The sequence below is a fragment of the Pinus tabuliformis genome, chromosome 2_1 (assembly GCF_031772625.1).
Source record: "Pinus tabuliformis cultivar Carrire ecotype Pingquan chromosome 2_1, CPIR1, whole genome shotgun sequence".
Classification (NCBI taxonomy): domain Eukaryota; kingdom Viridiplantae; phylum Streptophyta; class Pinopsida; order Pinales; family Pinaceae; genus Pinus; species Pinus tabuliformis.
Window position 1 is genome coordinate 349,642,803 of NC_142299.1, and position 7,646 is coordinate 349,650,448.

The window sequence follows — 7,646 nt, forward strand, 5'->3', positions numbered from 1 at the left end:
TAGAGCCCCACTTGATGGTTATATTGTAAACCTGGGTATTTGCATACCCACTGAAGTTCAAATTCCCAGCGCTCCACCGTTCAGGTGAACAACAATCTCTGCTCCCGTTTCAAACTCTAATCATATGATTAAGGGAAGCCTCGCTCCACCGTTCAGGATAATGACGATGACATCAATGTAGCCAGCGCTCCACGATGAAATCAATGGAAGCCTCGTTTCTGCAGTCCCAATTCAGGCAAGAATCCAGCACGATCGCCTCTGCCTTCTTGAGGCTCCAGGTTTGGGACCCGCGGCACAACGACGACCTCGTCCTTGGCTTCTTGGACGACTGAGCTTAAATCCGCTTGGAAACTTTTGCTTCGGCTAACAGAAGCCACATTACCGCTTCTTGGAGAACAACGCACATATGACAGCACATTAAAAAATAGACAATCAACAGCGATGATTGACAAACATTACCAGCGCTCCACCTTCAGCACGCTCATCAGTTGCGCCACGCCTCCAACTGCTCTGATACCACTTGTTGGAGATCAGATGCTCAGCTAAATTAAACAAAAAACACAGCAGATCAATCATGCACATAAAGACACAAGAATTTAATGTGGTTCACCCAACCAATCTGGGCTACGTCCACACAACATAGGCATCGACAATCGTATTAATCAAACGGGAGATTACATAATGAAATCCTCACAAAATTCTCACCCTCATAGCAAACATCCGAATGGTTGCCTGTTATATAGCAAAGAGAATCTAACAACCTCATTAACTCACTCACATCAAATATAGGTGGCATTAATCATCTCCCAACAACCTGGAGCTAATATAGGAACAGATTCCTATTGTTGTCATCAACTGAGATTTTGCCTATCTTACTCCAAACAGAAAATCTCAACATCCTACAAGTGTTGTTTGAATATCTACTACTACAAGTACACACATGTAATGATATTTTCCTTCATTGTGTTATGTATTTTTGATTGGTTATGGTGAACCAAAAAGATACCAATAATAAATGAAGATAGAAATAAAAAAGAAGTGGGATCAAGGCATGAAAGAGGAGTGAGATTCTTTGGCATATAAGCAGACTTGGGAGTTGGTTCCATTACTTTAAAGTAAGAGATAATTATATAGTAAATACTTGTATAGGTTATAAATGTATGTATTTTCATGAAATATTTTTTGGTTTTTAAATGCATTTTATTTAAACTATGTGCAACTAGTGGTATTTGAAATTCTATAGGATTGTGATAGAACAAGGTTAAAATATATGTCACTCTTACCATTTTATTTATTTTAAGAGAATAGAGAATGGTAGTGATAGTGTCATGTTACCACATGAAGATGGTGTGCTTGTTCAAGCATCTAACATGTACGATATAAATGCACTAAAAATAAAATTAGATAATTTATTTGAAATAAATATTAGAATAAAATATATTAAAATAGCATTGTGTCTAGTGGTGAGTACATAGAGAAGGTATTGCAAGTATTTAAAATGTAGGATGCAAATCTACTTAGTGCATGTTTGGAAAGCCATTTCAAAATGACCAAGGAGATGTCTCCAAGACATAGGAGGAGATAGATGACATGTCTAACTTTCTATAATCACACCAAATTGTCATGTTGGTGTATACTATGTGCACAGGGCAACATCTTTCACATGTAGTGGTAGTGGGAGTTGTAAGTAGGTGTATGAAGAATCCATGTAAAAAGAACTGATAGGAAATAAGTTAGATTCTCATGGACTTGAGAGCTATTACTACTTAGGCATTATTTTTGTTAGTTTCAAATATTTTTCATATGCATATTTAGACATGGTAGGTGATATAGAGTATCTGAGGAGAAAGATGTGGTTTTACAAAAGGAAATAAATAGTTTATAAAAGGAAATAAGCAATTTTATGTAGGAATTGAGAAATAAGCAATAGAATGATAGGTTGTATAGAGATAGTGAGAGTTCAATTTATCATTTGAGTAAATCAACCTTCCATTCGAACAAATTATCTTGGAAAAAATACAGACTCCTTAGAATATAGTACACATTTTTATCGATAGAGTAACTTCCTAGAAATTGTTGCCATCCCCTCCAACCACGATGTCTGAGTAAATCAACCTTCCATTCAAACCAAAAATCCTGGAAAAAATACAAACTGCTTAGAATATTGCACACATTTTTATAGATAGAGTAATTTCCTAGAAATTGTTGCCATCCCCTCCAACCATCTTGGATGAAAAAATTGTTGGGTCCAGATTTGAATTTGAAGCATAAATGTTAAGTGCATTACATATGTAATTTCTTTTATCAGTTTCTAAGTGGGTGGGAGATTATTGGTCGTGGAGATTAATTATCTTACCTTGTTTGAAAGAATAAGATATAACTATACCAAGTCAATGAAAATGTCGAGAAAGCCCTAACAATACTAAAATATAAAAACCTGAAAAAGAAGTTACCACTAATGTTGTTTCTCCATACACTTGGCCCACTTTGAAATATCAATTATATTTTATGTTGTTATATGTTATTTCCATTTTTTAATCTTACTTTTTGGCATATATCCTTATATTCATGGCATAAAACTCCCACTTACCATTCGAATGGTTCCAAAAAATAATCTGGTTTCTAATCTATTGGATTTTTATGAAAAGTGTGGTTTTATGTAGTTCTCAGTTCACATAACTTGGACGTTTAATAGTATATGATAGATTTTTGGTCTTTTTTATTCGATGGTTGAACACACTCAGTAGGTTCTATTACGATTGATTAATATGTATTAAAAAAATATTTACACGAGAAAACATACTATTGAAAGAACGGTTAAAGACTTCATAAATTTACAAATCGAAATGAGAAAGAGCACATAAGAAGGCCGGGTTGCATAACAAAAAATTGAGCTCCACTGACATGTAAGATCTGATAACTCCATTCATAATGCACTTACTGTACCAGAAGGGTGTGACTCAGCATAACTCATTCAGAAACATAAATAAACATGGTTGAAAAGTAAAATAAATATCAATAGTTTTCAAGAACTTTAAGATCATTAAAAAAAAATATAAACTTGCCATTGGGATTTTTCAAAGAACTCTGGGATCAGTAAAAAATATTTGCCAATAGGGCTTCTTCAGTTAAAGCTTCATTTCATGAAGATTGTTTTTATGTAGCGACTTTCCTACCGGATTTGTGTCTTGGCAATGGTTAAGGTTACATGCTCATGACCATAGACCATTAGCTCCAGCATAAGAGTTCAAATTCCATTGTTAGTTTCAGAATTTACCTTCGAAAAATATAAAACTATGATCCAAATGCTGTATGATAGGAATTCTGTATTATCGGAGAATGAATGCTCTATGATCGGAGTAATTACCATGATCAGAAGATCGGAATATGCCTGATGCCCTCCTGTAAACCCCAATCCATAGGGTACTTGCACGTACAGATGCTAAAGTGGAAACTAGTCGACATAATAAGAAAGCAAGTGAACGCATTACAGATTGTCACGATTACAGAAAAGCATTACGGAATATATTGATTGTCACAATTACAGAAAAACATTACGGAATATATTGATTGTCACAATTACGGAATGTACAGAAAAGCATACTGGCAAAGTATATTAGATGAAGTCTCAGCTACGCAGAATAATTTCATTTCAATAATAGCATTAGCATTTTAAGGATGGATCTTTGCGAAATCTAGCGATTTTTTCCCTTCCAGTTTGTTAGAGAGATAATGGCGATTGTAGTCTGCATGTTTGTACGATCTGTAGAGGCGTGGGCGAGCTTCATCTATAAGCTGAGGCAAAGGACCAATTTCCACATTGTAACTTGGAGCATGGAACGTGACTATAGACAATCTTTCCTTCATCCTATTCGTCAGTGCCCTGTGCTCTATACTCTTGTATTTCCCATTCGTTAGGACCTGCATGTAACATTTCCAAATAAGATTCATATACCAATCAAGAAGAAAAATTCGCAACAGTTTACGAAGAGTACTAACTTTCCTAATGAGATTCAAATGCCAATAGAGACGGAATTCATACACCAATCAAAAGAAAAAGTGGCAACAGTTCCAACAGTATTGGAAAGTGGCAACAGTAATAACTTTGCCAATGAGATTCAAATGGCAATAAAGACGGAATTCAAAACCGAAAATAGCGGAGGTTTTCCAAATATACTAATTGCTACAGTGGAAAAGTAAGATTTTTTAGAACCTAGGGAAATTTCCAATGCTAGCCGTTCGTGTGCAATGGACGGAACAAAACCCTAAAATTTATGTCATGTCGAATGAGCATAATTTTGTATTACTTTCTGGCTAAAGCGAATATCTGTTTTCTTGTTAAAGTAGATATATAGTGACCTCTAGAGTGTCACCGATATTGATGACCAGAGCATTGGGGATAGGTTCCACCGAAATCCATTGGTTGTTGTTAAGAATTTGCAGGCCTACTGACTCGTCGTCTTGGAGTAATACAGTTAGAGCACTCCCGTCTGAGTGGGCGCTTAAACCTAAAACAAGGTCAGGTCTCCTACAGGGCGGATAGTAATTCATGCGGACCGCTTGCACGTTCTCTCCGAACATGTCGTTGAAGAATTCGAGCTTCAGCTGGAGATTCTCGGCAATGAGGCGGAGGAGTGTTTTACATAACTTCAAAACCTCCCTTGAATAAGCTTCCAAAGTATCCCTGCAAAACACAACGAAGCCAAACAATAAATCCAATAGTTCACTATATACGAAGGGAAAACTGCAAGAAGCAAATGGGGACTTTTGAATCTTCTAAATATAGAAATTATGGCATTGATTTGAGAAAATTTTGTTGATTTTTTTGGAAAAATTTAGTTATATCATTCAGCTTCAAGATTTTGGGGGTCTCAGCTTCAAGATTTTGGATACTTTAAATTCATGATAAAACTATTGGATACTTTAAATTCATGATAAAACTAAATTTATTTCCACCCTTTAAAAAAACTTAAACACTCCCAAAAATTAACAATATAGCCAAAATTGTGGCCTCCTAAAAACGCCTTAGCCCCATATCGTCTATATGCCAATATCAATCTTCGTGTCGATAGAGGCCAGGTGCTCTGCTGTTCAGTTTTTAGGTAGAGGACTGAAGAACAGCGTTAGCTAATGCCTCTTCATTCAAAAAAAATCCATCACCTCTTTATCTTGCTAGTCATATTTAAAGCAGAATCGATTAGGTATAAATTGAAAATGTTGCAAACAATTAGAAAATTTGATTCCACTGTGACTTAGTTTCGATAAATCCATGATTAAAATAAACCTATGTTCACATAAGTCTAATTATTTACACAGGTCGTATGGGAGAACTGGCATCACCTGAAATGAGGAGGTTTAGATGGCCAAAGTTTTTCCATTCTGATAGCCTTTGGCATTGTTCCCAACGCCATCATATCACACCAGTCCAGCTTCTGATCCTCAGAGAAGACAAAACCGTGGCCATATGCTTGGATAGTCCCGGGCTTCATCGGGTACTTCTCTTTCTCTTCTAAGGGGAGCTTGAAAAACTCAAAGGCCACTCGCTTTATGCGGTTAAGTATTTCTTCATCAATCCCATGGTTCAATACCTACAATTTATTTTATTCAGAGTAACAAATAAAATATAGTCAGTACTTTATCAACCGATTAAACTAATAATGAATAAAATAAAATATCGGCAATACTCTATGAACTGATCAAACTAACAAACTCTAATCTATTATAATTCCCTAACCTGAAAGAAGCTTATTCAGGGTAACAAATAAAATATAGTCAGTACTTTATCAACTGATTAAAATAATAACGAATAAAATACAATATCGGCAATACTCTATGAACTGTTCAAAGTAAGAAACCCTAATCTATTATAATTCCCTAACCTGAAAGAAGCCCCAGTCTTTGCAGGCAGCGGAGAGCTTGGCCATCTCATGCTCCCTGGAACGGCCTCCGCATAAGAAGAGGTTGGTCATGTCGATGACAGGTATATGCAGGTCAGTGATAACAGCCAGTACTGTTGTTGATCCCATCATCTCTTCTTTGCTTCTGATATATCTCTCAGGAACAGCTTGAGGGTGACATTTTACCAATTCCTTCACATCATCAATCTTGTAATGAGATTCAGTCGGTGAACTGGCACCAGCTTCATTAATTTCTTTCATTTCCATTGATAACACTGATTAATACCCTTATCAGCAGAATATAACAGTAGGGAAATACTGAGCAAACGATACTGCACGATATGAATGCTATAAGTGTCAGAGCTATATATAGTGGTAACAGCAGAGGCTCTTCATATGAAACAATAATTATACGCCGTATCACACATGTCATCCACTGAAACCATGAATTATATCCTCGGCATATATTCTGGTATGTCTTACTGTTCTGATATCATATATATCTGATCGTCTCTCTCATATACCGTGAAGCTCCAAAAATGCTTAGTGACAAATGGGAGGCTGGAGCTCCTTGATTGCAACTTTTACATGTCAGAAATGCTCTTCTATTTTGCTTTAATATGGCTCCTGATTTGCCTTCTACTATTGGGACAACGGGGGAGTGATTTGACACTACTTTCATTTCGGTCTTGTATTAAACACAACAAAGTGTATCTTTTTCTTCTTTACTGTACTGTGCAGAACCAAGCTGTTTATTTGTGTCAGGAAGATGCGTGAGTAAGTGGATATTCCAAAGGAGACAAACAAACTCAAAAGATTCAGTATTCAAATCTTATCAGTATATCTGGAATGACCACTGTTTATTAATGATAATCACATCTATTTAGTTTAACTGCTCTAGCTTTTTGGAGTTTCTGGGCATATTTTGTGGACAAATTTACTGAAAATTGGTATTTGTTGGGAGTGGTCAACTTCGAACAATCCAAATGCATATATAGAATTACTAAATTCATTTTATATTAAAGAAAAATGAAGTTATTTTTATATTCTAGTTGGAGGTGAATGTGGCGGGAGTGGATTGAGTTAAGTTAAGTTAAGTTGGAGCATAAATAAGGGGAGTTGCAAGCAACAAGTCCCTGCCGTGCTTAGTAAGCACTTTTAGAATAAAGTTCTAGATTCACCAGCTGTGGATCTAGTTTATCCGCCCTTAGGTTTGAGGTAGCCTAGATTGGATCCGATTCAGGTTAGCTATGGCGGAATATAGTAGATTGGATCTGATTCAGGTTAGCTTAATAGGTCCAAACCGTGTCTGTTCACCCCAAGTCAATCCCGGATCAATTCAAAAAATTCTTCTTCTTGATTATGAATAGTAGGTTGAATCCGCTTGCTTTTGAGATGGTCTCATGCTTTGATCCGGTGGCTGGAAGTCGTAGTCCCAGGGCTGACCCCGGCAAATTGATTCTTCTGGTTTATGCCTGTCGAGATTTTCCTTACAGGGTTCTGCACTTTATTGATTGCGCTTTGGTCTCTTATAGTCATATTGCACAATGACTTTATTGCCTTCTCCGACTGAATTGAACTAATGTTACTAGTGTGCAGGTAACGAACTGTGTATTGTGACAGCTTATATAGATTTGAAATGTGGTTGATGATTTCGCGGTGCATATCTATATCAATTTGAAATAGGTTATCACATAACCTGGGACCAAGAGAATCTCGAAACTCATCTAAGTGGAAATCAAAATATGC

The 7,646-nt window shown here is 36.3% G+C and overlaps 1 pseudogene; it reads right to left on the reverse strand.

Moving 5' to 3' along the window:
- Nucleotides 1-200: 200 nt before the first annotated feature.
- Nucleotides 201-6,190, reverse strand: LOC149200292 (protein LATERAL BRANCHING OXIDOREDUCTASE 1-like; annotated as a pseudogene).
- Nucleotides 6,191-7,646: the final 1,456 nt, after the last annotated feature.